Here is a 10,415-nt window from a genome sequence, read left to right as displayed (position 1 = left end):
TTTACCTTGGTAACCACAGCACCTTACATGAGGCCTGGCACAGAATAGTTGTTTGATGCCTATTTATTGAATGAATCTTGACTTGCTCTTGATTGATTGATGAAAGCACTTGAAATGGAATAATAGCTTTTATTTCTTGGGCTCAGCACTGTGCAAAGTACTTTATATGGATTATCACTTTTAATCTTCACAACAACCCCATGAAGTAGCGTTCGATTATTATCTTCATTTTACAAATGAGGAAACTGAGAGGCTAGGTAAAGTTACTTAGATAACAAGTGTTCTTTAAGTACCTTTGCCAAGCAATCTAATACTTCAGGCTTTGGCAGAAATTAAATGAATGAAGCCATTGCAGTGCAGTGCAGAAAACCCGCAGAGGTATGGTTGGCTGATTGTGTCCTGGTGACAGCACTAGCTCTGTTAGGACTTGCTCCCAACTGCAGGAATGTCATGGAGGGTCATGCAGGTCATGTCCTGCAGAAGGGCATCCAGCCCAAGGGCAGTGGCAGCTGAAATCCAGGCTGTGCTATTTTACTCTGCTCACCAGGGGCCTGGTGCAGGGCAGTATGTGTCTGGGGGAAGGGACACCTGTTGCCTAATTTGCTCAATGCCACTGTATGGCCTAGTGGCAGTCCTAGGTAGAATGCATTAGTCTCTGGGAAACTGCAGTGCCTGATCAAACAGTAGACAGAGGTTACTAAGAAACTTGCCAGGTTTTAGAATAAATAGAGTAAGTGAAATGGCAGGGGGTGTGTGGAGGCTGGGGACAATGGAAAATTTGGGTGAAGTGTCTGAGCTCCCATATTGCTCTATGCTGTGCCTCATCTCTCCTGGGAGTGGGTCACCTTGGCTAAATGTCTCATCCCCAGGGAAGTTCCTGTTTCCCTGCAGTTAATTGAGACTCCTGGATCTTGTGGTTTCAGACCATCCCAGCTGCAATGGTGCATAGAAAGGTATGCAAACTAACAAAAAAAAAACACTGTACAACAGATCATAAACCCCACCCAGAGGGGGCTCACAACAGTTTTCTTACAGAGCCCAAGGAATTCAAACATCCATACACAAGTGCCCAGCATGGTCAGGTGGCCTCCCGGGAGGATCTAACAGTTGGGCCAGAAAGAGACACCTCCCATGGAATAAAATGAGGTAGGTAACAGTCTCTGATGATTTAATTGCTTCTTTACATGCACGAGCTTGGCTGTAGTTGAAGCCCTAAACTGGTTTTGGGTAGAACTTCACCCTGCCTGAAGTAGTTTGCAGAGTTTCTTAGGCTCAATTTCCAAACTGAACCACCATTCGAAGAAGCTGGGAAAACTGGAGGGGACTCTGGGAAATGGCCAGCCATACCCCTGCCAGCCACCACTGAACAGAACCAGAATTAAGAACTTAACTACATGGCTAGAAAAGTCCCAAAAAGTATGTGGTGGTGTTGGTGCCAGAGCCTGGGTAGTGTCTATTCGAGGCCCCTTCATCATAGCCACTTGGATGGGGCCTCTGCCCTGTGAAGCCAGGGCACATTGGGTCTGGAGGGGAGGAAGGGGACAGCCCCCTTTTATCACCTGCTGAATGACTTCACATTCCCTTTTTCTACCTGGCATCCATGGGTTCAAGAAAGAAGGGCACTTGTGTCAGTTTCCTAGGACTGTTGTAACAAAGTACCAAAAACTGGGTGGCTTAAAATAGTAGATTTATTGTCTCATGGTTCTGGAGGAAAGAAGTCCAAAATCAAGTTGTCAATAGGACTGAGCTCCCTCTGAAACCAGCAGAGGAATCCTTCCCGGCCTCTTCCTCACTTCTGGTGGTTTGCTGGCAATCTTGCACTTTCCTTGGCTTGCAGATGCATAAATCCAATCCTCCGTTGTCACACGGTGTTCTCCCTGTGTATCTCTGTCTTCACGTGGCCATCTTCTTATAAGCACACCAGCCATACTGCATTAGGGGCCCAATCTACCCCACTATGACCTCAACAAATTACATCTGCCCCATTTCCAAATAAGGTCCCATTCTGAGGTACTGGGGATTAGGACTTCAACATAACTTTTTTGGGGGGACACAATTCAATCTATAGCAGACATGCCCCTGTATAAATCTGCTCCTAGGATCTCTAGGTCTGCCTACAGCAGCAGTTAGTGAGTTGGTTAATCCATGGGCTCCAAGTCAGATTGCTTGCGTTAAAACCTTGCCTCTGCAGCTGTGTGACTAAAGGGAATGTAAAATGTATACAGTATGACAAGAGTATCTAGTTTTTGAGGTTGGTGGAGGATTAGGATAAAGTACTTTGCACAGTGCTGGGCATTAAGTGCTCATTAAGTATTGGCCATTAATATTGTTATTCCCCATCTCTTTCCATTGACTTGTCTAGGAGCAGATCATTTATTCTTCCCTGCAAACACACATGGCCCCAGGCCATAACCAAGTGCTTCTTCAGTTTAAGGGAATAGCGAGTGGGGTGGAGAGTGGGAGGGGTTGGGTTCCACTTGTTTATTCTGTTAAACTGAAGGAGTAAAGACACTCCTTCACTGTACTGCCCATAAAGGAGACAGTTCATATTTGTTTGCACTGAAAAAGTTCCTTCCGTAGATGCTTCCAGTAGGAAAGGCAGGACATTTCTCAACTATGTGCCCCCTTAAGTTGGAGGGGCTATCAAGAGAAAACAACTGGCTGACTTTATAAAAGAGCCTCACAAGATGATGTTTTGATGAAATTCCCTAAGGCCCGGTATCAAGCCCTCACTCAGCTTTATGACAGGCTCAGAAACTTCACCACGTTCGAGTCCCAGAACTGAAAGCTGAGTCAAACAAAAAGCATTCACAAACCACACCAGATGTAGAAAACAAGAGGGCCACTTACGTAATTTACAATGACAAAAATCTACCTCTCAGGCGGACCAGTGCCTTCCACATGTCCAACCATGACTTCTCTCCTTGAGCAGAATTATACCAGAAGGTTGCCTGGTGAGGATGGAGTCAGAATGAAGGGTGTGCGTTATAGACTTTCAATGAATCATTCCATCGGCTTCTGATCGGACCGTTTCCACTTATCAGAGAAGGCAGCTTCTACATTAGCTTGTGTTGGGGACCTCCTCCCTTAAGTGGGCACTGCCCATTTCTTTTTTTGTCTCCTTTTAGTGCTTTATTATTCATCCCTTCCTTCTGACTGACATAATCTTTTTTTTTAGATACAGCATTACCTTCTCTCTTGCTCTATTTACCAGATCCTTATTCTTTTTTTTTTTTAATGTCAGGATTACAGAATCTGATAGAAGTTATCCATAACTATTTCTGCAGAAAAACAGCATACTTATAAAACCATGTGAGCAATTTCAGGGGGTTCGTGGATTTCCTTGAAGCTGTTTTATGCATCCTATCTTAAAATCTTTGCCTTCAGCAGACACTTTGCCCATTTTGAGCTGATGTTCAAGTTTAAGTCTAACAATGTAGTCCTATTTTCCTCATGGCCAAGTTCTTAGGATCACCTTCCACCCTCACCTCCCTTCTCATAGCACCTTCTAATCTTATACTAGGGCCACCCCGTGACCTCTGAACTGCCCTGACCTGTGGCCACCTCCTCAGCCACTGCTGCTGGGTTGATCTCTGGTTGTGGTTTCAGTTCATCCTGTGCTCTCCCCTTTGTCTCCTGTCTTGTACTTTCCCTTGTATTCCGGTTACCCCTTTCCTTTATTCTTCCTCATTCCTTCCATCCTGGCAGGCTCTGCCCCTGTCTCCAAGCACAGGATATGACTGACATATTGATCGCATTTGCCCCCTGCTTTCTGTCCCTCCCTCTCATCACCACATTCAGAGCCTCATCTCCTCTTTCTTCTACTCTCTCCCTCTCCTCATTTTTTCCTACCAATGCTTCCAGGACTTACCCCACTAGACATCATTTTTTCAATTTCTTCCCTGTAGGCACTTCCCACCTCCACCATCACCAGGGCATTGTCCTTCTTTAAAATATCTGCTTTGTACGTGATTTTCAATACATATTTGTATTTCCCACCCAGACCATTCCTCTGAGCTCCAGACTTGCACATCCAACTTAATTACTGTTTGCATTTAGATGTCACAAACACAGTACAAACGTAAGGGGTCCGAAATGAAACTATGGATTCTCTGCCCCTATCTTCCCCCATCTCAATAAATTGTACCCCATTTCACACAGTAACTCAAGCCAGAGGAAGCATCATTCATTGTCCCCTTTTCCTTACCCCCAATAACATGAGTGAGTCTTGTTGCTACTACTTCCAAAATATATCTTGAGTCCCAAGCAGTCTCTTCATACCCACTGCCATGACTCTTAGCTCAGGCCAGCATCATTTCTCACCTGGACCACTGCATCAGCCTCCCAACTGGTCTCCCCACTTCTGTGCTGGTCTTCCTCTAATCCATTCTTTCCACGGCAGCTACAGCTCCCTTTTAAAAACAGAAATTATATTGTGTCACTCTCTACTTAACTCTCTTTAATGGCTTCCCATTCATTCACTGAAGCCATTTTTACTGAGTGTCCTCCATGTGCCATGCCCTCAATAATGTGTCCTCTCATGAACAAATGAGGTATATAGTATGTAGATAGTGGTAAGTACTATGAAGAAAAATAAAGAAGGGATAAGGAACAGGGAAGTGTGTGTGTGTGTGTGTGGTTACAATTTTAAATAGGGAGTCCAGGGAAGGCTTCACTGAAACTGAGTAGGTGACCTTTGAGCAAAGGACTTGAAAGAGGTAAGGGAGTGAGCTCTGCAGAATATTCCAGTTGGAGGGAATAGCAAGTGCAAAGGCCCTGAGACAGAAGCATGCCTGGCTTTGGGGCTGAGCAGAGTAGAATACAATTCAAGCTTTACTATGGTTTGTAAGGCAGCGCAGTTCCCTCAAAAAATAAAACCTCCTCCCTCTAGGTCTCCAACCTTCTTTTCCAGCACTGTCCCCCAACCCCACACACACACCCACCCCCGAGATTCCATCCACCCTGATCTTCCAGTTCACAAGAAGCTGTTTTGCCTGTGTTGTTGCCTCTGCTGGGCATACTCTCCAACTCCTACTCCCAAATACAATTTGCAAGGCCCGCTCCTTCTCACCTAGTAGGCTTCAGTTTAAATTTCACCTTAGGCCTTTTCCAACTACACCACCTAAAATAGATCTCTTCTTGTTATTTCTTTTCTATTTCAGCTTCCTATTTGTTTCCTTCATGGCATTAATCACACCGTGCAATCGGGATTCATATATACTATAGGAATTTATACTTAAAACTCAATAGGTAAATGCTATCTCACTGCCATTTAAATTTGCATTTGATCACCAATGAAGATGAAGCATTTTCCCAAGTAATGGTTTGTTCTATATTTTGCCCAAACAAATGTTCACTTAAAGTCCCTATGCCTTAAGACTGAGAGCAGGCCTGGCCAGCGGGAACCCCACCCTGTCCACTTGTCTGGGGGCAATTTATTTTCCCAAGTTTCCTAGCGGAGTCAGTGACTCATGGTGATTATTTTTTCATGGGAATTATTCCAAAAGCCAAACCCACTTAGAGGAAAGTGTTTCGCTTTGACATCACCAAGGTGTGAAAATGGGCAAGCACCTTGCATTTAAGTGGTGGCAAGTACTCCCATTACGCGGTTATTATTGAGCAATTATTAATGGCCACCTGATTATGCATACAATGTAATGACAGTTGCAGGGAAGCAAAGGGAGCCCTGCCCCTCACCGGCCCCTTGGCCTTTTTCAGGGGGCTCTCCATGACGAGGCAGGCAGATGGTCTAACTGACCGCTCGAGATCGCCCAGAGCCGAGGCGGGAGAACCCGCGCTGGGACCGGGGGGCCAGAACTTCGAGGTTCCCGGGGTTCTGAAAGCTCCGGCCAGGCCCCTCTCCCGAGCTCCGCCGAGATTACAGCACATCTCGCGAGAGCACGAGCAGGACCCGACTGTGGGCGGCGGCGGCGGGATGTTGGCTGAGCCCTCCTGACCGCGCCCCCTCTGGCGCAGCTGGGAGAGGCCTGGGCGGGAACGGCCGGCGGCGCGCACGCGCAGGTGAGCCGAGCGGGCGCGGGGGCGCGAGGGCGGGGGGCGGGGCCTTGCGTCGCGCCGCGGGCACGTCGCTGCGCGTCCTCAGTATTTAATGTCTCTGTGTTCCACCGGCCTGGGCGAGCACGTGGGGGAGCGGCCGGGGCGCAGCTCTGCGGGGCCGGGCCGCGGGGCCGAGGCGGCAGGCGGGGGGCGGCGGCGCCAGGACTCTGCATCCCGGCGGTCGCCGAGGAGCTGGTAAGTTGGGGCCGCCTCGGGACCACCTGCTGGGGCCCTGAGGGCGACGCCGTCGGGGTGATGGGGAGCCGAGTCTGCAGGTGCGGGGTGCGACGCGCGCTCCTGGTGTCCCGGGGACCGGAGGCTCCGGACGCCGAGCGCGTGCAGAGGGTCTCCGGCCCGTCGCCTGCTGTCAAGCAGGCCCTTCTTTCCCTTTCGTCGTTCTGCGCGCCCCCTCGTCCTCCCCTGCCAGGGTTGTCTGCCCGCGGGCTCCTGCTGACAGGTCGCGTGTGCGTGGCTGGGGGGCGCGCTCTGCAGCCGCGCTCTGCCCCCCACGCGCGTCATCATCCTCGGGGGCGAGGGGCGAGGACGCGACGCCCCGGGGACCGGTCTTCGGCTTAACTTTCCCGGAGCGCGCACGCCCTCCGGTGAGACAGACCTGAGCGCGTCCCACCCAAGGTCGCCCAAGCCCACACGCGTTTACTTTTCAAAGGTCGTGTGTACCCAGTCTTAGCCGGGAGCGGCGGCGGCGGGGGCGGGCTCTGGGCAGGGCCTGGTGCTCAGAAGGGCGAGGAGGTCCCCTAAGGCCCGCGGGCACTCGTTTCCCCGTCCTGAGGGGTTGGAGTTGAATTGGTCACTTCAGGAACCTCCCCGACTTCTGGGCCCCTTTAGCTCGCCCTGGCTTGCTCCCCACCTAGGCCTGGCGGTCGCCCACCCGAGCAGGTAGCTCAGCCCCTGGGAGTTCAGTGCGGCGAACCAGGAGAAAGGGCTTGGTTTGCGGACCCGGGAGGATAGGCTAGGAGACCGGTTGTGATTGGAACCCTGTTTTGGGCAGAGGGACCGCTTGAACCTAATTAGGGTCCCGAGGTCAAAGACTTGGTGTCTCGAGAGGATAAGCATTTGCAGCCCCTTAAAGGGTGTCCGGAGAGGCGGGGCCGTCCTGCCCGGTGCGCCCGCTGACTTCATGCCCCGGGGCGCGTGGGTCACATGTCGCGCTCCGCCTGCACACCGCCCCCAGCCGGCCGGCGGTCTGGAGGGACCACCCTAGTTTCGGGGTTAGGGTCAAAATTATGCTTGGAGAGGCTGTAGTCTGGACGCTTCGGGGGCGGGCTTTCGCCAGTTCAACTATTTTGTGCCCTGGCATACGGTTCCTTCCGTTTCCCTTCCAAGGGAGGCTTAAGGAAGGAAAGGAGCTGTTGGTGGTGGGCGGTGCCGACCTGACCCGAGACAGCTTGGAAGTGCCGGGTATTTCGCGATCTTCCTCTCCGGCGGAGACGCCCAGGTTGGCGGGCGCCTTCCTGCTCCCCGGCCGCCGCTAACACAAAGCCGGTGGACTTCGCTCCAGGTGTGAGGGGAGGCCTCTCAAGCCAGGTAGGGTGTATGGGCACGGCAATTAGGTTAAACAAGCCATCTTGCCCTTACTGAAGTAAGGCTGCAGCGGGCTTCTTGGTGTTTAAATTTATTTCCTGCAGGGAGATATGGGCTTCTGGACCCGTGGTGCATCATAATCTGTTGGTTGCTCACAATTACTGATGAAGGAACACCGTCCACAAAAAGCTAGTAATTCTGGCAACTAGTAACTTTATTGTGCTCTTGTAACTAAGTCTTCCCCAAATTAGTGGGTTTTTTTTTTTTTTAACTATTTAGAAAACAAAGCTTGGAATCTTAGTAAGCAACATCCATCTCTTTTGCTCTTAAAGGTACAGAGCATCTTTGAAATGAAGAGAGAGCAGCATCATTTGAACATTTGTCAGATTCCTCTGTTCTTGGCTCTCAAGTGGTTCACCTGCTGATTATTTAAGACTTTCTGAGCACTGGAAACAAGTTAAGTTTTGTTTTGGGAGCTTTTGGACTTGTGTTGAACCTTTGCTCTTTCACCACTTTACTAGTTTTGTGGGTTCTGGGTAATAATTGCTGGGTATATTCTCAGATGAAGTATGGCCCAGGGCTAGGGGAGGTCCTCTAGATCCTACAGGTATGCAAATCACAGAAGTTTCAGTGCCTACCTGGATGAAATAGGCTGTATTGTCACGTGTATTGTTAGGTGATGGCCCAGAATTTGCAGGTAACTGATCTTATCCAAGCCTGTGAATGGATTTGTGTCTAGCTGGAGCCCTTTGTATGAATGTCAGTTCCTCCTCCCAGCTGTTTCTAGGAAATACATTCACACCTGGCCACTGCAGCATGACAGTGAAGGTGTCTGATGTAAGTGGCCTGCTCAGGTGCCAAGTGGATGTGTCTCCAGTGTAAGGTTGCTGAGCATCAATATTTTAAAGCAATTTGTTTTGCTCTACCTGGTAACCCAAATTATTCTTGGCTTTGGACCCAGCCAACTCATAGCCGTCGTTTGTGGTGAAGGTGAATTTTACCCTTTGCGGTGTTCTCTCTCCTCATCCCAAAGACATATTGAGATAATACAGTGTTTGTGAGACTTGGCGCTATGCCTGGTACATGATAGTGCTCAAGCATTGTTGCTTTTCCTCCTAAAGAATTCTGAGACTAACATTTTCTCTTGAATCACTAGAGTGATTTGAATTTTATTAGAAGTTCCCCTCCCCTCCAGCCTCTGACCAGGAAACTTGGTTGAAAGGAAAAGGAAAACAAATTGGTTTCCCCACACTTTGCCAGCCAGCCTCCTGGCTCTAGCCTGCAACAACATGACCTGATGGAATGCACGTTTCAGGGCCTGGGGGACTGTGCACCCCATGTCCTTGACGAGCTGCTGCCTTCCAGCCCATTCTACCCAGGCCGCTCCTTCCTAATCTTCCCTGTGAGTGCAGGTTGGTCTGTGCTGTTGTGGGGCAGTTGACAGTTTTGTGTTAATACTTTCAGCTTGCCATTCTGAGGAGTTTTCCTCTGCTCTGGGGAGGTGGTGGGTCCTGTGGGCCTCTTGTCCCACTGGAATAATCTCATACTGTTTGCATTTCTAATTTACGCGGGATGTATTTTAATCCGAAACCTTGCTTCTTAAGGCAAGTTCTGTTTCTTCCACATCCCTTTCTGGTGTAATGCCTCACATGGGTTTCACCTTTGTGATCATTCAGCATTAAGTACCCACTGTATGTGGCACTCCGCTGGGCAAACCTGCTGGCCCTAGTACCTAGTTTTAAACTTGGAAACTGTGGAAAACATGTCAGTGACAATGTTCTGAGTAGGACAGTCTGGCTGGAGAAGTAGCTGGCGGGGATGTGGGAACTGAAGTTTAGAGGATGCCTTTTCCTTGACAGTTACTGTGCTAGATGAGTTACAAGCAAACGTGTCCCTAATCCTTTAATCCTCACACCTCTGAGTACAGTTGAGGAGGAGGGTGAAGGTGCGGGTCATCAGGATTGTTTCAGTGGCTAATGAAAATACAAATTGAGGGGTAGAGAGACTGACAGGTGTGGGTTTGGACTTAAACTAGATCCTCTGGGAGGCTTTTGACCAAGGAGGTCAAATTCATGGGTTTTTCTCCTCATCTTTCTAAGCTGATTGTTGCAGTGAAGGAGTGTGTGTTATCCTTCAGCATTTGGAGGACTGGCTTTCAGTAATAAGTAGCTTTCAAGGTGTCCTTAACTTTCTTTTCCTCCTACTGAGATGGTTCTACTGAATGATCTTAGTTCTGTCCAGGTCCCTGCCATGTGGACGTTTCTACAGCTCAGTTGATAGTTTGCAGCAGTTGACAGTAAACATTCTGTTCCTATCTGGTAATACTGGCTGGCTGCCTTCACTTAGCAGGGTGTCACTGAGGCCCATGCACTTAGGAACAAAGCAGGGTCCCCGGTGAGTTCTAGAAGTAAAGGTACACAGCGCTGAGGGCTGAGGAGGCTTGTTTTACTGCTGGGTTTAGCTGGTGAGAGCCCTGGATTGGGGGATGAGGGCTGAAACCTGGCTGTGGTTCTAGGCAGGTCTTTTGGGCCCCTGGGGGTCTCAGTTTCTTTAGCTGAAAAAGAGGGTTGGTCAGCATCAAAGGTGTTCAGATTATGCTCCTGGGAGCCCTGGAGTTAGACTGAAGTGCCTGGGGCTGCGGGAAGATGGAGTTGCCTACAGGGTTGTGTCTTGGGAGGGAGAGGTGTGTTTGGGCTCTCAAGACTAAAAAAACTCAACCCACTGTTTCAAGTGCATCTCAAGTTCTCTTAGCTCTAAGGTACTACTGTGCTAAATATTTTTAATTTTTAAGATATCTCTAGTCTCCTAAATCAATG

At 49.4% G+C, this 10,415-nt stretch overlaps 1 protein-coding gene across 3 annotated transcripts in view; it reads left to right on the top strand.

Annotated features, from left to right (window-relative positions):
- The first annotated feature begins 6,138 nt into the window (after positions 1 to 6,138).
- Positions 6,139 to 10,415, top strand: part of AKAP1 (A-kinase anchoring protein 1) — a 30,651-nt gene continuing 26,374 nt past the window's right edge. Inside the window, exon 1 of one of the 3 annotated variants that reach the window (XM_004434757.3) lies at positions 6,139 to 6,252. The gene's annotated coding sequence lies outside the window, so the exon portion shown is untranslated. Of the gene's footprint in view, positions 6,253 to 7,220; positions 7,603 to 7,931; positions 8,056 to 10,415 lie in introns of those variants that run through there. The other 2 variants (XM_087440939.1, XM_087440940.1) reach the window with 2 other exon arrangements.

The sequence above is a fragment of the Ceratotherium simum genome, chromosome 16, assembly GCF_057802395.1.
Source record: "Ceratotherium simum simum isolate JZ-2026a chromosome 16, ASM5780239v1, whole genome shotgun sequence".
NCBI lineage: Eukaryota > Metazoa > Chordata > Mammalia > Perissodactyla > Rhinocerotidae > Ceratotherium > Ceratotherium simum.
Note: the sequence above shows the minus strand (reverse complement) of the source record. Positions and strands in the feature narration are given on the sequence as shown.